The 25,480-nt window shown below is 35.3% G+C and overlaps 1 long non-coding RNA gene across 2 annotated transcripts in view; it reads right to left on the bottom strand.

The window, feature by feature from the left end:
* Positions 1-7,980: 7,980 nt before the first annotated feature.
* The window catches only part of LOC108304699, a 72,121-nt gene continuing 54,621 nt past the window's right edge, over positions 7,981-25,480 (bottom strand). For both annotated transcript variants that reach the window (XR_001825370.2, XR_005200349.1), the window contains 2 exons: positions 23,367-23,472; positions 7,981-9,528 (listed from right to left, as the gene is read on the bottom strand). This is a non-coding gene — a long non-coding RNA (uncharacterized LOC108304699). The remainder of the gene's footprint in view (positions 9,529-23,366; positions 23,473-25,480) is intronic.

The following is a 25,480-nucleotide window of genomic DNA, read 5'->3' as shown; positions in this document are numbered from 1 at the left end:
TGGCTTGAATACCATTACCTGAGATAGAGAACTCTACAGAAGGAAGAGGTTTGAAGAGTTATGAGATATGCTCAGTTTTAGACATGTGGATTTTGAGGTACTGTGAGATTTCATAGCATAAATGTCTACCAGGAAACGGAAAACACAGATCTGGGGTTTAGGAAAGAGATCTAACCTGGAGATATAGATCTCCAGAAATAGATACATTTCAGAGCTTTTCTCAATATTGATATGTTGTTTTTTCTAGTAGAGAATCATATGTAACTTGATTTTTCCAACTTAAATGTATATCTTGAAGCTTCCCATGTTTTAAAATATTATTTTACATTATTTTCATGATTGAAAAATGTTCCACTGGGCAACTGTCTCATAGTTATTTAATTGTCTTTCATTGAATATTTAGATCACTAACAGTTTTTTGTCATTGAGGGTAATCTGTATGGACAATCTTCAGCTAAGACATGGTTCTCATTCCTGAGTAATTCTTTTTTTTTTTTTTTTCTGGTATTATGCGTTATTTTTTTTTTTTTTTTAAATTGTACTTTAGGTTCTGGAGTACATGTACAGATCACACAGGGTTGTTGCATAGGTACTTACATGGCAACGTGGCTACTGCCTCCATCCCCCCATCACCTATATCTGGCATTTCTCCCCATGTTATCCTTCCCCAACCTCCCCACTCCCCACTGTCCCTCCCCTATCCCCCCCAACAGACCCCAGTGTGTGATGCTCCCCTCCCTTTGTCCATGTGTTCTCATTGTTGAACACCCACCTAAGAGTGAGGACATGCAGTATTTGATTTTCTGTTCTTGTGTCAGTTTGCTGAGAATGATGGTTTCCAGATTCATCCATGTCCCTACAAAGGACACGAACTCATCCTTTTTTGTGGCTGCATAGTAGTATTCCATGGTATATATGTGCCACATTTTCTTTGTCTAGTCTATCACTGATGGGCATATGGGTTGGTTCCAGGTATTTGCTATTGTAAACAGTGCCACAATGAACATACATGTGCATGTGTCTTTATAATAGAACAATTTATAATCCTTTGGGTATATACCCAGTAATGGGATTGCTGGGTCAAATGGAATGTCTATTTCTAGGTCCTGGAGGAATCACCACACTGTCTTCCACAATGGTTAAACTAATATACACTCCCACTAACTGTAAAAGTGTTCCTATTTCTCCACATCCTCTCCAGAATCTGTTGTCTCCAGATTTTTTGATGATCACTATTCTAACTGGCATGAGATGGTATCTCAATGTGGTTTTGATTTGCATTTCTCTAATAACAAGTGATGATGAGCATTTTTCATTTTTTTGGCCTCATGTATGTCTTCTTTTGAAAAACATCTGTTCATATCCTTTGCCCACTTTTGAATGGGGTTCTTTGTTTCTTGTAAATCTGTTTTAGTTCTTGTAGAATCTGGATATTAGCCCTTTGTCAGATGAGTAGATTGCAAAAATTTTTTCCCATTCTGTTGGTTGCTGGTTCACTCTAATGATTGTTTCTTTTGCTGTATAGAGAATTTCTAGATTGGGATGGCTGAATAAATGAACATACAAAATTTTATGGCTTTGGTACTGTAGCAGGATAATAGTTTTGAAGTATAGATTAATCCTTTTACTTAGAATCCACTTATTTGCCCTCCATCCATGCTTGCATTACACTTTATTCAAGCAACTTGGCTATGGCACCCAAAGAAATAATGTGTTTTCGTCTGAAAGCAAAGAAAAAAATGGAATGTTAGCTTTTTTCTTAAAAGCCTGAAATCTTAGGGAGACAAATAATTCTTGGGAAAGGGGAAGGAGAAGAGATGGAAGGGAATTTCACCACTTCATTAAAATTACAAGTTGGTATAGGAATAAGTCAAATAAAAAATCTTGAACCCTACTCTTGATAATGATACTCTCATTACTGCCTATTGCCAAATTATGAGAATATTTTTAGTCAATAAATTTAGAAGACTTTGAACCCAAAGACCTAGTTTATATTTTTAAATTAGTATGTATTTTTAATAATTAAAATCAAAATTTAGAAATCTAGTACTATTACTTCTTTTCATTCATTTTAAAATAAAATCACAAGTCTAATAACAATCAGATTCTCTTCAATATTTCACAGGTTCTCTAATGTGATATATTCTTAGACATTTCAAATACCTTAATAACAAAAAATCAGAATAATTATTTCAGTTTTTCTCAGAAACTGAAAAATATGAATAACATGGATTTGGTATGCTTTTTCTTTATCTCTTTGCTTATTTTCACACCTCCTCAGGATTATATAAATATTTATCACCCATATGTTGTCCACCAATAGTTCCATGCAGTTTGGAACAAACTGAATTGAGATGTAGAATTCGAGGAAATCCTTTCTCACCACATAAGATGAAGTCTTTCTTAGAGACTTACAATAATCAAACCTTTGAAACCATGTCTTTTCTTACAAATAACTACTTCATATTTTTAAAAATCAGCTCTTGATTGAGGTATAATCTATAAAAAAATTACCCATTTCAAGTGTCAAATTTAAGTTTTCACAAATATATACAGCATATATAAATATATGGTACATTATATATACATATTATATATGCATATATAGTAAATATATACAGTACATTTCACAAATGTGTGTGTGTATATATATATATATATATATATATATATATACACACACCACTTACAATCATGACTGTAGAACATTTTCATCAACTGTAAAAGTTTTATTGTGCCTCTTTAAAGTCAGTCTCTTTCCCTTGTCCTGCCTGCTAGAAGTCAATGATCCGTTTTTGTCACTATAAGCTTATGCCTTTTCTAGAATTTCATATAAATGAAATCATATAGAATACAGTCATCTGTGTTTAGCCTTATTCCCTTGCTCAATGCTCTTGAGATTTATCTAACTTGCATGTATCAGCAGTTTGTCTTCGTATTGATGGGTAGTATTTCATTGCATGGATATACTGCAATTTTTAAATTGATCCATCAGTTAATGGGCATTTGAGTTGCTTCCAGTTTTCTTTTTTACTGTTATGAAAAATATCATTATCGTCACTGGATTGCAAGCCTTTGTATCAACATACATTATGTTTTTATTTATCCTGGGTAAATACATAGGATTATGGTTTCTTGTTATATGGTAAGTGTGCATTTCACTGTAAAAAAAAAAAAATACCAAACTATTTCCAAAGTGGCTGTGCCATTTTGTATTCCTACTGTCAATGTTGGAGAGTTCCAATTGTGTCCTTACCAACAGTTGGTCTTTGTCCGGAATTTGTACTGATTGCACAATGCTGCATCTTGGTATATTCACTTTTGGAAACTAAATATCGATATTTCAGACAGACTGGCAGTAACAATACTGCTCTGGAAATACAAGTACCAGGGTGTGAGACCAAAGTCCTTTACTCCCTTACATTCAATAAGAACATTCCTCAAAACACACCAGTTCAGTATCAGTATAGCGTTATATGAAGCAATTTGCAGGAGTTCTGACACAGCTGCAGAAGTAATTGTCACTGAATAAATTGATCCAATTAGAATTAGGGAGCTCTGTTTGTCCCTTCACTTTGATTTGAGGTATCTGAGTTCAAATATGTCGGTGAATTTTTCTCCATTGTACTCCATTCTGTAATTTGTTAACTAATAAGACCAGTGAGTGATAATCTACACATTCTCCTGTCCTATAACATAACATTTTTGTTCTCCCTTTATCAGGTTAATGTGTAGATTTGTGTAATCTGTATATTCGTCTGATCTACTTCTGCTAGAAATAAAAGAAGATGGAAGCTCAGATGTAGAGTGCCATCTGTCTGAAAATGTTCATGTTTATAGACAGATGCTATACACCATAAGATATCCAGACCTCTCCAAAAGCTAAAGTAAGACCTACAAAGTCAAATTCTGGATGGAGGTTGCATTTTTAGGCCCTTTAAGCTCATCTTGTTGGGCCATGGTCTGCCGTGGTTATGAAAAGGGATACTTATATGCAAGAATAGTATGCAATATTTCAGAGAGGAAAGCGTTTTATGTATGTGTGTGCATGTGCAGTTGCAAATGCTTAAATAGGCATTGGTTAAAAGAAAAAAATATTCTTTTATTTGAATTGAGAAATACAAGGCCTCATTCTCATTATCAGGGCAGGCATGAGTTCAATAACATTTTTTCAAAGTTCATTCCTAGGACTCTCAGAACTCCCGCAGGCTATAGCTATAAAACAAAGGAGAGTCCTGGTACCAGTAACAATTTCCTTCCAAACTGGTGTGCTCCTGCCAAGTTTGAAGCCCAGGGAGTTTAAAAATCATTTAGAATTTGTCATTAACTTTGACTTAAAAAAACCACTAGAGATGTAGTTTTACAAATATTGTACCTATTTAGGTGAACGTAAGTGCAAATGAATCGTTGAGATCATTGGCACCTGGAATCGGGGTGGGAGTGAGATGGGGCTCAGGAACATCCGGCCTTGTGCCCAGAATGTCACTGCCACCACACAAACAGTTGGAATGAAGCTGTGACACCAGCTGCCTAGCTTTGAAAGCGATAAAGAAGGATTTTGAATTCACTGTGGTAAAACTTAGGCTTTCGTGCTAAATCCTCCTCTCCTCCTGCTTGTTTCCCTTTTTAGGAAGCTTGTAGCTGACCACCTGGTGTCCTGAATCATTAATTCATGGGAGACATTCTGTTAGGAATAACGTGTAACAGGCAGCCTGGCAACTGCCATCCAAACTCTTCCAGCTCTCCATTCACTTTAATTCATTTCAGTAATTATTTATTGTACACATACTATCATGCCCAGCCTGGTGCTAGGCAATGGGGCTTTCAAATGAACTAGAGCATATAATTCTTACCCTGGAGATTTAAAAAATTTATTGGATGCTGCATTTGTTTAGAAACAGTAGATGAACTACTGCATGAAACAGAAACATTACAAAATTTTTATATGTGTCAAAGCATTATGAGAGTAACAAAATAGGGAAGAATTAGCTTCAGTTCTTGAGGACCTGCCAAGCAACAGGTGCTGTATGTATACAGACACTGGGTACCTTTCACGTGTCATTTCATTTAATTCTCATAGCTACGTTAAGAGAAGGTATGAAAACTCCTACAATAAATGTGAGAAAAAATGAGATCTGGGGAAAGACTGGTTTCCTAATCTTTTTCACTGAAATGAAAGGTGATTGAGTGGGTTAGAGAAATCACCAGGACCTCCAGGGAAGAAAAAGTATCAGGTGTCTGGGGCATGTATAGGAGCATCAAGAAAAATAAAAATATATTAAGAGGCAGGTGAGATGGGTCCCAGAAAATCAGAAGGTAAATGGTCACAGATCCACAATCTGAAATCCAGATTAAGTAATCAAAAAAACATATCCTATAGGAATTGAGGGAACGTGGTGTCAATGAGCATATGGAAAGTCACCAAAAAGAAGACTTTACCAGGAAGGCAGTTCTGGAACAAAATTCTGGTTGTTCATGGATTCCAGGTGGTAGAACCCATCCTGTAGTCAGGAATCAAGCAACTGAGAGTGGAGGAGTCAGGGGTGAAATTTCTGGGAAGAAAGTTAACAGTGTCTGATGGACCACATTTTTCCAATTTGACATGTTTATAATAACTTCTTTTAATTTATATTTTTTCAAGAAGCCTTGAAAAAACTCATGTCCATTATGTTTCTCAATTATAATACTTAATTATCTTAAATTAACTTACATATTTTTTAGGTTATCAAATCTAAATATTTTGTGCTTTCAGTTTGTGATGGCATTGTGGGCATAAGAACTGTTTTTTGGATTTTGTTTTTAATGTATTGGTTACCGGAGAAGAAAATTAAAAGCACAAACATTTAGCTCTACAGAGAACAGAATAATAAGAAATTTGTTACTTGCTTAAATCCTCAAGGTGACACACTTGAAATTTTATGGTTATTCTCTTAAATATAATTTTCCTTCTGCTGCTGAATTCATTTCAAGCACAAGCTTCAATCTAGCGCAGATCTCTCAGTCAAAAAGAGATGTCTCTACAATTAAGATTATAATATTCTACTTGGAAACTAGGACCTGTCATTACACAGTTTCTGAGTAATGACTGTTAAGTACTTCAAAGTACTGTTCTGTCTGCCAGGGTCACTGGAGTGCTGAGTATACTAGGTCATTGTGTAGGAAACCAAAATGGATTCAAGTGCATCCTTAATTGACTTTAACAATGCAGCTGCTTTCAAAAGGGGTAACAATTAGCTGGGGACAAAAGGAATCATAGACAACATTATTATACATTTGAAAATATAATAGCCTTTTATGACTATTGCTTTTTCCTAGAAAAAAGTAAACATTTATACTTTTTAAATTTGAGATTCCTGTTAATTTGGAAATAATCACAACATGTTATTTAATTCCAGAAGGCAATCATGTAAAGCAATGATATTTACAAAGAAGGAAAAAATTTGAATTACCTCTAATTCTGTATTTTGCAGAACCTTTATATAATTCTGTATTTTAGCATATCCTAATGTATTAGTTGCAGAAAAATTGTCTCCTGCCCCTAGCCAAATTCTGTGTTCATCCTGATGATTGAGAAAATGTCTAAATCAGCAGTTCTCAAACTGAAAGCTAAACATTAATCACCCAGAGAGCTAGTTTAAAATGCTGATTCTTGGTTGGGCATGATGGCTCACACCTGTAATCTCAGCACTTTGGGAGGCTGAGGTGGGCAGATCACCAGGTCAGGAGATCAAGACCACCTTGGCCAACATGGTGAAACCTCGTCTCTACCAGAAACACAAAAATTAGCTGGGCATGATGGCACATGCCTGTAGTCCCAGCTACTCCAGAGGTTGAGGCAGGAGAATTGCTTGAACCCAGGAGATGGAGATTGCAGTGAGCTGAGATTGCACGGCTGCACTCCAGCCTGGTGACAGAGAAAGACTCAAAAAAAAAAAAAAAAAAAAGCTGATTGTCCCAATCATTCTGATGCAGGTAGGATATGCCATAAAATACACATTAAAAGTTAAATAAATGCCGATGTAGACTTGAGTTAATAATGAAAATACTTGTATCTTACTAAAAGCAATGTCAATCTTTCTAGCCCCTTGATGGGATGTGATATGGTGTGATAGCAGTGGCTCTGTGTTTAGATCCAAACTTAGTTTACACTGACTTTATCATCTACTGATTTAATGATTCAGAGATCTTTATTTCACCTTTACAATAAAGTTGCATTGTCTGTAAAATGAAAGAAAAAGAATCTATGTTGTGAAAGTAAATGAAATAATGTCCATAAATCACTTAACACCTGCCACATAAATATTACTCCACACATTTCACCTGCCACATAAATATTACTCCACACATTCTTGATTTGTCTTTTGTCTTGATTTTGTTATTTGACCAAGTCATTTTGTTTCTACTTGTATCCATTGAGTTCTCACAGAAAGAATATAAAAGAAATACTATGGGACATCCATCTTTCCAAACATTCTGTGACACTCTCACTGCTCTCCAGAAAGGGTCAGGATATCTGGGCATACACTATAACCAGGTGAGCTGGGTTGTCTCTTACCAACTCAGCACCTATGCCCTTCCAAGGCTGAAAACTACATTTCCAAAAATCCCTTTCCCCTTATGGTTCTGGCTTAGAGGCTGCTAATGAGAGGAACTAAGACTCCAGGGCCAAAGTGAAAAGGCAACCCTATTCCCAGAAGATGTAGTGGAGACGCTTGTGGCTTTCCATGGACATCTCTGTGGGTTCCATTGACACTTACGGTGATTCTGGTTTTCCAATCAAACATTGACTGATGCACCAGAGCAGTGGTCCCCAATCTTTTTGGCACCAGGAACCAGTTTTGTGGAAGACAGTTTTTCCATGGAGTTGGGATGGGGGGATGGTTTTGGGATGAAACTGTTCCAACTGCAGATCATCAGGCATTAGTTAGAGTCTCATAAGGAGCACGCCACCTAGATCCCTCACATGCACAGTTTACAACAGGGTTTGTGCTCCTATGATAATCTAATGCTGGTGTTCATCTGACAGGAGGTGGAGCTCAGGCAGTAATGCTTGCTGCCTACTGCTGACCTCCTCCTGTGTGGCCTGATTCCTAACAGGCATAGACTGGTACCAGCCTGGCCTCGAGAGTTGGGGACCCTGCACTGGAGTACCCTGGCACTGATTCTTGTATTATCTCTCCTGGCTAATGTGCTTTCTATCAAACACGTTTTTGATATAGGGTGCCCCAACCCACATTCCAATTCTCTTGAACTATCCTCGGGAGAATACATCCGCTTTCAAGCAGTCTGGTTTTATTTCACCTTTAACACGTTGGTATTCATTATTATGCTTCAGCAAAATTGAGCATCAAGTGTGTCAGGACAATAACCTCAGGGCCACGCTAAAAGTGCAGTCTAGGTCAAAACAAGCTCTAAGGCCTCTTCAATCCTAAAGTTGTAAGTGGAAGTGTTTAAAGAACAACTGGCATTGACATTTGAACTAGCTACTGCATTTGATTCTAATATTCAATCATTATTTGCAATTTTATATCATCAGTTTCTTATGTCTGGAAAATAGTATAGAATTTTTTTTTTCAGATACTGGCTCTAAAGTAAAACCCAAAATAAACCAAACTTTGCTTGGTTGACAATCTATTGTCTTCCAAAAACTTCCTAAAGTTAGGTGAGCTAAGGCTTCTTCCTATCCACCAACAGCATGATTAGTTTTATCCCTTACCAATGCTAGATCTGACTGTCAGGTTTATAGCTCATTTCACACCACAAAATGCTGTATTTTGTCAAAGATGAGTTATGATAGGAGCTATGATCAAATTAGGTAAAATGATTTTTCTGTGAAGTAACAACAAGTGTAGACACAAGACATTCTTCTTCGTGCTATTCTGCCTTTAGTATTTTCTTATTTGCTTTGCTCTCATTTTAGCCTAGTAGAGACCTAATGTATAGAATGCCTATTAGGAGCCAGAAACATTTCAAGGTGATAGTCACATGTTAATCATTCACGTTAGGTATTATTAGCTTCCTGTGTGGGGTGGGCTAACTGAGGCTTAGAAAAGTTAATGAATTTGTTTAAGGTGCGTAGCTAGAAGGTAGAGGAGGTGATTATTCAATTCTTGGTTTGTTTGATTCTGAAATGAGTGCAATCCCTACTCTTCCGGCCTGCTTCATATTATCTTATTATTTTATAAGAAAAAACACTTCAGAAAGAAGCATTTCTTGTGACCCAGCAAGCTGAACAAAGAATAAAATTGAGTGTTCAGTTGTTGCTCTCTTTTCTCTTTAGGAGACTTTATTGAAAATGAAGTTCTGTGTACCAGGACCCTTTCTTTCCCATTCATCTTGCACAGTGGAGTCACAATAATTATTTTTTTCTGCCAATCTGTAGGAAGTTTGAGCATTGCCTGCCAGCAGGCACTCTTTGAAAGTAAAGCATTAGATGATTCCTGATGCCTTATGGGATATTCTTCTGTATTTCAGCTAGAACATGTTCATTTCAGAGTTCCTCTCCATGCGTTAGTTTTTGGTCCTTTTCTAAAAAAAAATATTAATTAAAAAAATATTACTAAAAGCCCTCTGTAAATTGCAAAGTTTATCTTTTGCTGTGGTCAGAATAATACTATACAGACAATTACAATTCAGTATCCATGAATAAGTACATTTGTTGTGACAATCTTATGACCAACAGGGAATGCTAAACATTCCCTATGTCACCAGACCTTCCTCTAGGTAAAAGTGCCTGAAGAGGAGGGCTGGTATAGGGTAAGCCAAGTACCACAGTGCTTCTGGGTAGAGATTCAGTATGAGAAGCAATACTCAAAAATCCTTGTCATTGTTGGAATGCCCTTTTATGTCTGGATTTCCTCATTTGAGGATTATGATCTCAGCTCCATTTATGGAGGGTTTCCCATCATGCATCACTCAATAAAATAGGTTTGGGACTACCTCATGCTGGTAGACATGGAAAACCTCAGGGTGGGCAACTTCATTTGGTTATGCATGCTTCTTTCCTCCTGACTGGCACAACTTCAAATGCGAAGACAGTGGATGAGACTTGGGTAAAGAGCCCTAAGAGCCCAGAGTTTACTCTAGGTCAAAACATTCCACTGGATATTTGACTTGGATATTAATGGGAATTACAGAGCTAAAAGAAAGAAAGAATTTAGATGAAAAGAGAGTATAATATCTCAATTATGACCATTCACAACATACAATAGCAAATTAATGAATGTGAAAAGTTTTAAGGAGGCCCTTAACTTGGTTTAATACTATTTTTCAAATTTGAGCACTGAATATTACGAATTATACTTTCTTGGATAAATTGTACTGCTTGGGACATCACATTTGAAAAATCTGATCTGCGTATTAGAGTAGAGGGGCAATAGGAGATCACAAGACCTAGGCCAGGACCAGGAGTGCCACATAGGAATCTGGGTCCAAAGTCCTACACAGATACACACACACACACACACACACACACACACACACACACACACACAGTTTGTACTATGCCTTTTTCCCAGGAATCTAAGGTGCAGGCTGCCTAGATGCCAGAAAGCGGTAGCACACAGCACATAGTATATAGCACATCTACATAGAAGGAATATATCTATATTTTAGCCTCTGGTTCTGTTTTGAGGATAAATCAGTTCTAACTTAATTCCATGTATTTTATGTGTTCAATCCTGTTCGTTTGCTGTCTTTTGTTACATTCAGTAACATCTTGACAAAACATTGATTTGTTTAGTCTAGCTTTCTTGTCTCCTGCAATATTAATCTGGAAAAATATTTGAGGGGGCAGGGGCTAGGGTAATTTCTCCTGGAATAGTCACCCATCTCAGGCATGCAGCAGTTGGCCAATTGCTCTTCATTGCGTGAATTGTTCATCCTGACTATACCTGATTGATCCTTTCTGACACTTGGTGAGATAGCTTCCTTAGACTGAGAATGCTCTATTATGGTTAAGGACAAACAAATGATTTAAAAATCATACACAGATATTAGATGCTGAGTTAGGCCTTTAACAAAGTGTTTTTTTATTTTTTTGAGGTGGTTATTAATTAAGCACTATGTATTTAACTTTAGGTCTTATTTGTAAACTGTAACTATAGTTATTTAAATGTGCAAATTAGTTTTATTTGTTTCATGGAAAGTAAGTAATGTGTCAACATTTTCATGTGAGTGCAGGCCAATTTATATTCTTTATATATTGGAATATATAGTGAAGTTTATTTTCTTGTATAAAGAAAGAAAAATGGTAAAGGAATATTGATAACCCTGAGGTGAAATACCTTCAAAACAGAGAAAAATGTGTTCTCTGAAAGTTTAGCTAATAAAACACACATATGAAAATCTGATATGTTAATGGCTGAGGAAATAGACAGTACTCATGTCTCAGTTCTGGACACATGTCGGACATCATCACCAAAGCAAACTGCAGTCTAATCAGACACAGGGAACAGTTGCTGCTAAATTAATCACAATCAGTTTTTATTTCCAGACTGAAGCAACATCAGTTTGGCTGTGTGCTGGTTTATATACGAATATACACCATATATTGCCATGCAGGGAAGATGAAGTCTTGAAGAGAAGATGTAAAAGACATTCTCTCTGCAGGGAGAGTCTTGGTTGATGAAGCCATGCACTGTGCTCCCTGACAGGTCGTCCCTAGATGGGGTCCTAAAGGGAGTACTTTGCCTCAGCCCTGACATACTTAAGATGACCTAATTTCTATGTTCTGTTTCTGTACTGACCAGGCAAAACTTTGATTTCACACTTGCTGCCCATACAGTTTAATTATTGTTAGAGTGCACACGTCTAGGTAGGAACATTCCTGTCAGCTTATAATGAGCTGTTTTTCTAGTGTCAAATCATCTTTGGATATATATATTTTTAAAAGTCCAGTCTCTATATTTGCCAAGTTGAGAATCCTTGTTTTTCAGATGTAGGGAATCCAATCTAGGTACTCTCCTTAAAACCACCTAAACAAATAGAAGTTCAACTTTCCAGAGCTGCCATCTGTTTGGCCAAATAATCTTTTCCAACCTACTAAACGTTGTACATTTCATCTTCCAGAAAAGTGAATCACAATAATGCTCGCTGTAAAATAATTTTCTTTTAACGATTAATGTATTAATCATTATCACTATTTCTGACCATCTCCTTTTTCACAGATAACATTACCCTATATTAGCAAAATTCTTTACCTTTAAAATCTTCCCCTTTATAGAAAATTAATTACAAGTCAACCAAGATTCCTATACTAGCAAAGCTAGCAATCAAAAATAAAATCAAAATAAAAAATTTCCCAGATAAATAAAAACAGAAATTTTGTTGCTACCAGAGCCATCTTACAAGAAATACTACAGGAAATTCTTTAGGCTGAAAGTAAATGACCCCCAAATTACTTTATTTATTTTTATTTTTTATTGCTTTGTAATTTCTTCAAATAATTATCATATATTGTCATAGCAAATAATTATATATATATATGTATATAGAAACATAGATATTTTGCTAATTTTTGCACTATGAAAGTAAAATAGAAATTTTTGGTTGCTTGGAAGTGAATAATGAGAAGAAAGAAATAAAATGACCCAAGTACAGGATCAAAACTATAAAGTTGGGCTAGATGATGTCTATAGCTTCCCCATTCAGCTTAAAATGCATCAATCGAACAAAGAAAAACACAAATGTAGAAAAACAGTGAGCAATATTAAGAAAGGGTGTAGAGATGGGAGTAGACCCCTGCCAGTATTGTTGTCATTGCCTAAAACTCTTCAAATAAAACAACAAAAATAAATAAATAAATAGCTGTACTGGATTGCAAATAAATATATCCCTCAATTAATCCCCCTTCCACATACACCATCAATTTCAATACCATTCCCTTCATACTCAACTTGTAGCACAGGAAGGCATATCAAGAGAAATATTATTTTTAAAAAGACCATAAATTAAGGGAATGCTAGAGGGATGGAGAGAATGGGGCAGGTCAGAGAGATTTTTAGGAAGCAGATGGGATGGAGAATTGGACGCTGGGGAAAAGGTAAAGAGGGCGGTCTAGAATAACTTCCAAGGTACTTCGTGCCTTGCTTGGTTAACAGAATGTCATGAGGAAGACAGGACAATATGCAGATCCAGGGAAAATGATTGGTTAATTCTTAAATAACTTTATTGAGGTATAATTCACATATTGTGCCATTTATCCACTAAAAGTTTAAAAATCAATGATTTTTAGTGCATTCAAACAGATGTGCAACTATTACCACAGTCAATTTTAGAATATTTTTGTCAAAAAGAGAAAAGAAACCCCATATCCTTTAGTTCACACCCCTCCTCCCATGCCACATCCCTTCTTTCTCTACCAGCCACAAACACCCAAGCAACCACAAATATACTCTGTCTCTATAGATTCTGGGCTTTTATATGAATGGAATTATGTGGTATATGGCCTTTTGTAATGGGCTTCTTTCATTTAGCTGACATTTTCAAGGTTCACTCAGGTTTTATCATGTATCAGTACTCCATTCCTTTTTATGACCAACTGGTATCCTATTATATGAATATACTGCATTTATCTATTCATCCATTCATTAATGGATGGATAGATATTGGGCTCTTTCTACCTTTTAGCTATTATAAATAATATGAATTGCTATAAGCATTCATGTACAAATTTCTGTGTGGATACATGCTTTCATTTATCCTATCTGTCTATCATCATCTATCTACTATCTATATCTAGGAGTGGAAATGCTGGATCCTATGGTAACTCCATGTTCAATCATCTGAAGAGATTCCTCTCTGGTTTTCAAAGAGGCTGAATCATTTTACATTCTCACCCAGCAGTGTGTAAGAGTTTCCATTTTTCCATATCCTCATCAATACTTGCTATCTGACTTTTTTATTCTAGCCAGCTAGTGGGTATGAAATGGTATATTGATCTTGTATCCTGCAACCTTGATAATCTTGCTTATCAGTTCTAATAATTTTTAGTGGGTTCATTATTTTCTATGTACAAGATTATGTCACCTGCCAATACAGATATTTTTTTCTTGTCTTCTTTTTCTGGTGAGAATCTCCAGTACAACATTGACTAGAGGTGTTAAGAGTGGACATTCTTCCTGTGACCTTAGGAAGAAACTATACAGTCTTTCACCATTAAGTATGATGTTAGCTATAAGATTCTTGTAGATCCCTTTATTAGAATAAGGAAGCTTTCTTCTATTCTTATGTTTTATGACGATTTTATCTTAATGGGTATTGGATTTATCAAATGCTTCCTCTGCTTCTATTGAGATGACTATGTAATTTTTGTTTTTTTGTTTTATTTATATATATAAATTTTTCGTTTTTGTTATATATATATATATATTTATATAATATATATCACATATATAAAATAACTGATATGGTTTGGCTCTGTCCCCACCCAAATCTCATCTTGAATTCCCACTTATTGTAGGAGGGACCCAGTGGAAGGTTATTGAATCTTCAGGGCAAGTCTTTCCCATGCTGTTCTCATGATAGTGAATAAGTCTTATTAGATCAAATGATTTTATAAAGAGGAGTTTCCCTACACAAGCTCTCCCTTTTTGCCTTCTGCCATCCACGTAAGACGAGTCTTGCACCTCCTTGCCTTCCACCATGATTTTGAGGCCTCCCTAGCCATGTAGAACTGTAAGTCCATTAAACCTCTTTCTTTTGTAAATTGCCCAGTCCTGGGTATGTCTTTACTGGCAATGTGGAAACAGACTAACACAATAATGTAATATAATATTTAAACATAATAATTAATTTAGTTAATAGTAATTAAATAACAATATAATAAATTTTCTTTTATTGTCCTATTTTCTTAATCTGAACTCAATTTTATTAATTGAAACTCTAATCTTTATTCGTTCCTTACTTTTGCTTTACTTTGCGTTTTTTTCCAGTGCCTTAAGATGGAAGTTAGGCTATTGATTTGAGATCTTTATGTTTAATGGTGGTTGCAGCTATAACTTTCCTTCCAAACACTGCTTTATCTGCTTCCTTATATATGTGTGTGTGTGTGTGTGTGTGTGTATATATATATATATATATACACACATATATATATATACACACACATATATATGTTAATATATATTGTTATATATATTTATTGTTTTATATATTTATATGTAGTTATCCATGTTTTATATATATTGTTATATAAATAAATATGTATTATAAATATATTATTACTATAACATATTGTTATAACAATATAGTATATATAACAATATGTAGTAACCTATATTGTATATAACATATATATAGTATATTGTTATATATAACAATACTTATTGTATATAACAATAAATATATATATATATAATAAACATACACAAATCACATACATATAGTTATAACGCATATATAGTTATAGTTATATATGAGTTATATCTATATTGTTTTATATATATTTGTTATATATACACATATATATGCATATATGTACCTACATATATATATATGTGCGTATATGTATACACATTTCATTGAGTTTCAGATGTTTAACTTTGTATCTACAAGGTAAACCCCACTTGGTTATGATGTATAATTAGTTTTATATGTTGCTAGATTTTATTTATTAGTATTCTGTTGCAAATTTTGTGTCCAGATTAATGAGATATATTGGTCTGTAGTTTCTTTTTTTCTCTAATGATATCTTTGTACGGTTTTGGTACCAGAATATTATTGAAACAAAATCAGTATTATACTCAATATACCAGGCCTTATAAAATGAGTTGGGAAGTGCTCTTCTTTGAATTTATGGTAAAATTAAATTATGAAAATATAGTCTGGGATTTTCTTTGCGGGTTGTTGGTTTGGCTTGTTTTGCTTTGTTTTGCTAATTCAACTTTTTCACTTGTTATGGGCTATTCAGATTGTCAGTTTCTACTTGAATCAATTTTGGTAGTTTGTATCTTTCTAGGAATTTGATCATTTCATCTAAGTTATGTAACTTCTTGGAATACAAATCCTTTATAATCCTTTTTACTTTTGTGAAGTTGGTAATAATGTCCCCTCTTTCCTTTCTGATTCTAGTAATTTGAGTCTTCTCTATTTTTTTTCAATCAAATTGGCTAAAAGTTTCTCTGTTTTGTTGCTCTTTTCAAAAACCAAGTTTTGGCATAATTTTCTCCTATTATCCTATTTTCTTAAGTTGAACTTAATTTTATTAATTAGGACTCTAATCTTTATTTGTTTCTTACTTTTGATAGTTTTAGCTTTACTTTGCTCTTTTCCCAATGTCTTCAGGTGGAAGTTAGGTGGCTGATTTGAGATCTTTATTTTTAATATAGGTATTTACAGCTATAACTTTTCTTCTAAACACAGCTTTATCTGCATCCCTTAAGTTTTGATGTGTTGTGTCTTTATTTTCATTCATTTCAACATATTTTCTGATTTCTGTCTGAATTTCTTCTTGATTTGTTGATGATTTAGGAGTATCTTGTTTAATTTTTACATATTTGTGTCTTTCCCATATTTTCCCCTATAATTGATCTGATTTCATTCCATTATAGCTAAAGGAGATATTTTGTATTTTTTATTATTTAAAAAATTTACTGAGGTTTGTTTTATGGTCTCGCATATGGTCTATTCTGGAGAATGATCCATGTGTACTTGAGAATAATAATAAATTCTATTTTTGTTGGGTAGAGCGTTCTAAAGGTGTCTGTTAGGTCTAGTTGGACTACAGTGTTGCACAAGTCTTCTGTTTCCTTGTTGCTCTTTTGTCTGGTTCTTCTATTTATTATTGAAAATAGGATATTGACATTTCCATCTTCCATTATTAAATTGTGTCTTCACTTAAGTCAATGTCTGTTTTGTGTATTTTAGTGCTCCTTTATTAGGCACATATATGTCACACTAATTAATATATATATATATCTCACCACAACCTCCACCTCCTGGTTCAAGCGATTCTCCTGCCTCAGCCTCCCGAGTAGCTGGGATTACAGATGCCCACCACTACACCTAGCTAATTTTGTACTTTTTATTAGAGACAAGAGTTTCTCTCTGTGTTGGTCAAGCTTGTCTCAAACTCCCGACCTCAGGTGATCCTCCCTTCTCAGCCTCCCAAAGTGCTGGGATTATAGGCGTGAACCACCGGGCTTGGCCAGGTGCATATATTTTTATAATTGTTATCTCTTCCTGATGAATTAACACTTTTATTCTATCTCAAGTGACTTGTTTGTTAAAAAGTCTATTATATCTGCGATTAGTATAGCTGCTTCAGGCTTCCTGTGGTTGCTTTTTACAGGATATATCTTTTTCTTTAATTTACTTTACTTTTAATCATTTTACTTTTACTTTAATCAATTTGTATCTTTGAATATTGTTTCTCTTATTGATAATATATAGTCAGATCATGCTTTTTTAACTCATCTGATAACCTTTGGTTTTTATTGGGATTGTTTAGCTCTTCATGTACTGTTATTATTGATATAATTGGTTTTATATCTGCTATTTATTTCTTGCTTTGTCACGTCTTTTTTGCTCCTCTAGTCCTCTTTTACTGCTTTCCTTTGCAATGAGTGAATATTTTCTAATGTAGCATTATCATTTCATCAACAATTTTTCACCATTTTGAGTTTGTTTTTCCCAGTGGTATCTCTAGGGTTTACCATATACAGCTACAGATTTATATATGCTTAGTTTCAATAAACATAATGTGCTGCTTCTATACAGCTCTACTCCATTTTACCGCTTTTTATACTATTGTTACACATACTACATCTACTAATGTTACAAATAAACAATACATTGATATATTTACTGCTTTGCCATCTGTCATTGTTTCTTTAATCCATTACAGCTTTGCTTCTGCCTACTTCCTTTATGCTGTTAATGGAAAATATGTTACATATTTATTATTTTTCTATATATTAAAGTTCTAACAATATATTTTGCACATATCATTTTATAAAATTGCTTTTTAAAATCTTCTTTAAGAGAAGAAAGGGAAAATGAATTTACAGTGACTGTTATAATTGTATAATTACCTTTATTGTGCTCATGTTTGCTCCTATGAATGCTAATTACTATTGGGGTCATTAACTTTCAGCCTAAAGGATTTCCTATAGTATTTATTGTAAGATGGCTCTGGTAGCAACAAAATTTCTGTTTTTATTTATCTGGGAAATTTTTTATTTTGATTTTATTTTTGATTGCTAGCTTTGCTACTATAGGAATCTTGGTTGACTATTTTTTGTTCTTTAGCATTTTGTATATATCACCCCACTACTTTCTGGCCTCCATTGTTTTGGCTAAAAGGCCAGCTATTAATCTTATTAGGTTTCCCTTATAAGTGATGTGTTTTTCTCTTGCTGCATTCAAGATATCCTCGTCTTTGATTTTCAGTATTTTTACTATGATTTGTGTCTGTTTGCTGGTTTCTTTGTATTTATTCTACTTAGAGTTTGTTGCGTTTCCTCTATGTATAGGTAATTGTTTTTCAAAAAATTTTGGGCTTTTTCAGCAATTGTTTCTTTGATTTTTTTTTCTTTTTGTTTTTCTCTTCTTTTGGAACTCCCATTCCATATATATGGTGTGCTTAATTGTGTCCCATCTTTCTCTGAAGCTGTTTTTCTTTCCCCTCTCTGTTCTTTGGCTTGTATAATCTCTATCAATTTACCTTCAAGTTCTTTCTTCTGACAGCTCAAATCTACTATTGGGTCTTCATTTTTTTTTTCTGCTATTGCATTTTTCAATTCCAGAGTTTTCATTTGGCTCATGTGTATGTATGTGTTTGTACACAGACACAACTATTAATATTAGTATATAGATAGATATGGTTTCTTTTTATTGGTATTATTTATTTGATGCAACATTGTTATCGTATATTCATTTACTTCTTCAATCATGCTTTCTATTAGGTCTATGAATATATTTATAATGTCTACTTTGAAATCTTTCTGATTTATCTGACATCTCACTCTCATAAGCAGTTTCTGTTGCCTGATTCTTTTTGAGGCAGAGTATAGATCATATTTTCAAAATTCTTCATAGCTTCATATTTTTTGCTAGATATTGGACATTTTGGATAATATATTGTAGGAGTTCTAACTACTGATTCTTCTCTTCCATAGTTTGTCATTGTTCATTGTTCAGTTATTTATTTAGTGACTGGTTGGATTATTTTAATAAAGTACACTCACACCCCTCAACACACAGTGTTAAGCCTCTCATGTTGCTCCTCAACTAGACACAGCTATGAGACAACCTGGGATAACAGTGGTATTTTGTGGGCCTTTCTTCTGATTCTTTCCCTTGCTCCACTGCTGGCAATTGCTTTATTGTTTACAATACCCTGGGCATACATTTCTTTACAAACCAACCTAATTAAATGTAATTCCTTTGAAGGAATGGCTTCTAATGTCAGTGTTTGATGTTTATTCTGACCCCAGGAGAGCTCCTCTCAGCTGTCCTATTCCCTTATTTCCTGCAAACTAGCTGGCCTGCAGTCTAGGTTCTATCTTCTTTAGATTCACAGATCTCATTCTAATTGCCTTTCAGCACAATCTACACTAATCTTGAGAGTTTCCTTAGGTTTAAATTCCTCTACTGCTCTGTTGCAGATGAAGTCACTATTCTACTGCCTGCTTCTCCTCCCAGAAAAATATTTCTTAACAAGAGCTCTGAAGCTGTGAGTAGGGACAATAGCAATTTTCTCTCTGAGTAAAACCCCATTTTAGGAGAGCACTCAATAGGCTAATGTTTTCTTGGATTGCCCCTCTGGCACAAAGGGACCACAACACAAGCCAGGGGAAACGGCACTAATGCCCCAGGATTCTCAGCATGCCACACCTGAGATAGACCCTCCAATCTTGAGTAGGCATTGGGCAGAAGAAGAAAGCCTCACTTTTCAACCACATTCACCAGGACTAGACTCAGCATCAGGCAGCCAGACACAGGACAAGCTATGCCAAAGCCTTATTCTTCTCAGGAGGAAAAAAAACCAAAAAAACCCGGCAAAACAAAACAAAAAACCAGGGAGATGCGGAAGAACAGAGCTGTTTTGGTGCAAATATCACAGACTAACTTTTCTTGCTGAAATTTCATAGATTTTATTGAATATTTGTTTTCATTTGCTGTTTTGCTCTTATGATTATTTCTAGAGACTTCTGGTGTTTTCTTTTTTAAAATGTTTTTCACCAGTTTTCATCAGGGAGTGGGTCAGCATGTTACTCATGCTGTCATGTGATAAGTGATTTAATTTTGAATATGCAAGTTGGGATTTATCTGGGTGAAGAGTTCTCATAGGCAGAAAGACACACAGAACTGAGAGCCAAGGAACAGACCTAAGCTGGTTATGTAGATTTGGAAGTCAACCTAGGGACAGAAATAATGAGAGAAAAGTAACAGAAATAGAAGAGGGTCAAGATCAGAACTCAAAAGAATATTAACATTTAAGCAAAGGAACCTGGGAAGAACTGGTTAGAGAAGGAAGTTATAGTACACTCTAGAAAGAGTGTTATATATGGAAGAAAACAGTTAGTGTAAAATTTCAAAGAGAAAATGATTGGAGTATCGGAACCATGAAGAATAAATTAAGAGCTAAAGAATCTTTAAAGATGAATAAAAGTTACATTTTACTTTTCAAAAATTAAAGGTTTTGAAGTTGTAAAAATATTACAGTATTACACATGTCATTGGATTTGACAATTAGGAAGACACTGATGAGGCCAGGCGCGGTGGCTCACGCCTATAATCCCAGCACTTTGGGACGCCGAGGTGGATCACGAGGTCAAGAGATCGAGACCATCCTGGTCAACATGGTGAAACCCCGTCTCTACTAAAAATACAAAAATTAGCTGGGCATGGTGGCACATGCCTGTAGTCCCAGCGACTCAGGAGGCTAAGGCAGGAGAATTGCTTGAACCCAGGAGGTGGAGGTTGCGGTGAACCGAGATCGCGCCATTGCACTCCAGCCTGGGTAACAAGAGCAATACTCCGTCTCAAAAAAAGAAAAAAAAAAAGAAGACACTGATGAATTTTGCCAGAGTGGTTGGGGTGTCCTGTAGGTGGTAAAGACAGATTGCAGTGGGTATATATGTAAAGTAATAGAGTTGGGGAATGGAAATTGTTAGGGTTGGGAATGGGGTTTATATCCTTATCCTGACGCTTAACTCTGACTCCCCAAGATTCTGGGCAGTGCTGTATATACACAAAGAACAGGCAGCCTGGTGGAGATCATGGCTTATGCTTCATTCAAGCCTCCCTGGAAATGGCTAGATTGGAAAACACAGCACATCTCTGACCCCTCCCACATAAAATCCAGGCCCACAAGAACTTGTCTAACCCAATTTATCCCATCGCTGGTAAGCTGAGAAGCTGGCACAGAGAGGGCACACAATTGGGTGAATTTTCCACAGGGAGACCCTGCCTGAGAACCACAGTGAGAAATGTGATGGAGTTAACATCTTCTTTCAGGGTCATAGTAATTACATGAACAGCTAATATGGACCAAAACAAACCAAATTTAGTAATTTACTGTGGAGCAAAGTGAAGGCTAAAACACAGGTATCAGCCAAAAGTCAGAAAATTCAAACAAGTGGATACAATAGAAGGTCCAAGCCTGGAGGGAATAAGTAGAGATTTAGATAACGGGTACATATGGAATCACGAGATGTGTGGCCTCAGTTTTCTCAAGAGAGAAGTGAGGCTGTATACTCCTTACTCCTTGTATATTCCTTGTATATTATTCTTGTCAGGAATAAGCAAGAGAGAGAGTTTAGAGGTAGGCTGACTGCTAGAGGACAGTGGAGAAAGTTAATGCCCGAGCTTGAACACATGCACTCTGGGGATTGACATAGTGAGCTGAGCCTTGTTCTGTGTTCCCTGTTGCCACAAACAGGACAGAATTCTAGGATGTACAGAACATTGGCTTCATCCAGAATAATGCTTCTTACATTTCATAGTCACCTTTATTCTCCTACTATCCTTGTTAAAAGAGGTTTTCACGTTGGTGTTTGCAGAATAAGTTCTGTCCAGGGGAAAATTTTCAACAGTCTAATAAATTGAATAAAGACAATGTGATTGATATTTTATAGGGCTCTTCAAATTCAAGGCTGCCCTTATTTATTGCTGCTTCTTATTTTGGGGGAAACAAAATGCCTACTCTTTAATAAAACTAGGATACTGGGTAACTATTTTTGTTTTTTGCCTTTACTCAGCAATAATAAAAGTAGGCAAGCATAGACCTGTTCCTCTGTTTAATGAGTTCTTCTGGTCTGTAAAATCTCAAAGCTGGATCATCAGCACTTGAGTATATTTTCATAAACAGTATGCTATCCACTATAAGCATAACTGAAGCAAATGAAGGAGAATAAAATAATTATTTAGCAACTGGAATACTAGGCTCAAATAATAAAGAAAATTAACATAAGGTGAACTTCCTTCTCACAGGCACACACACATCAATGTTCAGACCAGGGGTGGTTAGAGATCCATAATAACAATATCTCATTGTGGAACTCTGCAAGGTAACTCTCAAATAGCTGCATGGCAGAGACCATAGCTTATAATGTCATAGCCTGTGTTGCCAAGGCAACAACACAGCCAGCAACAGAGGCTGACATTTTGAAATGTGCATGTGATTTTATTATTTACAAGTTGTAGAGAAGAGAGCAGTGCCAATGTGGTGGCTTAGAAACATCTGTTCTAATACTGCCCACTTGCTTTTGAAAAGAGTGCAATATCTTAAGTAACCATATTCATCAAGAGCCATGTGCAGACTCAGCCATTCTTTCATCTATTTATTCATTCATTTATCCAACAAGCATTTACCTACTAAGCACCTAGCACGTGCCTTGTTCTGGGAATCCAAGAGTGAACAATACAGACATAGCCTTTGCTATTTTTACTATATATCTATTACGATATAAAGAAAACTTGATGGAAATTAATATACTGGGTCTTAATCTGAGGAGAAAAGGTAATACTCAAATACGGAACAGGTTGTGCTGCTCCTATCCCTATGCCCCGTCATGAATATTTGGATAGTAACAATTATGCTGCACTTTGTTTTCACATTCTTTCCTCAGATGGCGATTCTAATGGGTTTTTATCCCTCAAGATATTTTGAGAAAAGTAAGTTTCTAATTAAATAATTTTGAAAAATGCAAAAGATAGAGCTTATCTTACTCCTACCAATTCACAGGAACATTTCTTGATCTGATGTTTCCATCGAACCCTATTATGCAGTATTAGTGTTCCAAGGAATGTATTTTGGGGAAAGTTATCTTAGTATCCTTTATAAATTGAAATAGTGGTGATGACACTGGTAATGCATACATTAGCTATGGCATTTGAAAGGCTATAAGCAATGTACATACCAGGGCATCCATGGCAGGCAGAAGACTGCATTCATAATTTATGAATTCCAAAGATATTATTCAACCTTTTATAACATCTTCTTGTCAGGAATAAGCAGCAGGATTCCTACAATTAGAAAACATTTCTCACAATATGCCTCATGGATATATCACTATGTACCTTCCTGATGAGCTTGAATTTAGTAATCTAAAAGCCATCCCTACTGGCTATGCTTAAGAATATTTAAATAAGTGAAGGCAACACCCCGTTTTAAGGCAGCTATTTATTGAAGCATAAGTTCAATCCAAAAAGCAGGAGGACAGCAACTGTACAGGTTTGCAAAAGGACAAGGGTGATGAGGCTTGACTGCTGATAGAGCCACCTCAGTTAAGTTGGCTGATAGCAGGTGATGTCTGTCCCATACCATCCCTAGCTGTAGATTTAGTGAGCAAGACCAGACTGCTTGCACAGCACTGGGGATCATGACTCATTGACTTATTGCTTTTGAAATAAAATCTCTCTCCCTTGAAGTCAGCTGAGGACATTGAAATTCTTCTGTCTGCATTTGCTATCAATTTCATTCAGCTGGCACTGCCCCATTGCTACCTGGTAATACAATTTAATTTGTGAGGGGAAGAGAAATCATAGTTCTTACTTCCTGCAGAGCGTGAGAAGATTAAAAGATCTGTGCAGAGCCCCTGCTGTAGAGAGACTGCAAAGGTGTTATTAGATGGAGACAGTGCATAATTCTCATGCTCCTTGCAGCATCAGTGAGCAAATTGTATTTGCAGGCAGGTGCTTCTGAGTAGCAAAATTGCCATGACTGTGTGGAGGACAAAGTCTGCATGATGGTTTGGCTGGAAGCCTGTCTCTGAGACAGCTTGGTGCAGGCACAGATGTCCCAAGTAGTAATGCAGCAGAGCAGCCCTCATGCTGAGAAACACTGTATTGTCTGCCTCTTCTCAGCACCCTCTGCATATGTTCTTGTATTTTTATATCCATTTCACTCTCACACTTCACTGATCTTTTAAATTTGTAAATTAACAAAAGAGATGACTCTGTTTCAAATGAAACTAAACTGAGCTATCTACAAAAAAAAAAAAAAAAAAAAAAAAAAAAAAAAAAAAAAAAAAAAAAAAAAAAAAAAAAAAAACTGAGAGGGCTGCTATCTAAAGCGTGCATGTGTGGGAAGAGGACCACCAGTTTATCCTGGCTTTGGTTGAAATGCCAACTGGAGATTTTTTAAATGCACATGAATATTTTTTTTTCTCTGATGTTAGAAAATCACTGAAGTCAAACAGGAGAAAGCAAAAAATTGTTGGATTTGTAAATCTGTTTTGAAGTGAGGCATTTCCAAACACCTTCAGACATTTTAAGACCTTCCTTCTTTGCTGCTCTGGACCAGACTCTGATATATGCTTAGGTGATGTGCAAAACTGTGCAAGATTAGATACACCTGGGTTTGAAAGCAAGCCTTTCAATGTAAAAGCAATATATGACTACTTAACCTCTCTAAACTTTGATTTCCTCAACTATAAGTGGGAATAATAGTGGATCCTATTTCATAAAAATGTTGTAAAGATCAAGCAATATATGTCAATGCTTACATAGAATGTGGCATATAGTATATGCTCATTAAATAATATCTATTATTTGTATAAGTAAATAATCTGTTGTGAACTTAAAAAGAGGAAGTACAAGACTTATTCTCATATATGTGTCTATGTACCTGTGTGCTTATATCTATGTATTTCGTTTTATAATTGAAAGTAAAACTGCTTAAGCATGTTACCCATCTATACTTGTTTGGACTAGAATTCTATACCTCTGTGCTATTATAAATGATTTAGAAAAGTGTGAATTTCATTTCCACTAGTGTCTTTAAGTCACTAAAGTAGTGTAGAGAATAGGGAAGAAATCTGCACATATAATTCTATTTTGGTTACCAAGTTACTTTGAAGTGAGAAAAGTCTAAACAACACAGACTTTTAAAGAGATACCATAAAGTACAAGTAAACCAGAATCTCATTGTGCAGAGTCATTCGTTTATTCATTCATGCATTCATTCACCAAATAAATATTAATAACACATACACAACATGCGTATGATAGTTATGAGGTATAGAAAACAAAT

The sequence above is a fragment of the Cebus imitator genome, unplaced genomic scaffold, assembly GCF_001604975.1.
Source record: "Cebus imitator isolate Cc_AM_T3 unplaced genomic scaffold, Cebus_imitator-1.0 Scaffold56, whole genome shotgun sequence".
Classification (NCBI taxonomy): Eukaryota; Metazoa; Chordata; class Mammalia; order Primates; family Cebidae; genus Cebus; species Cebus imitator.
This window is presented reverse-complemented; position numbering and strand designations above follow the sequence as displayed.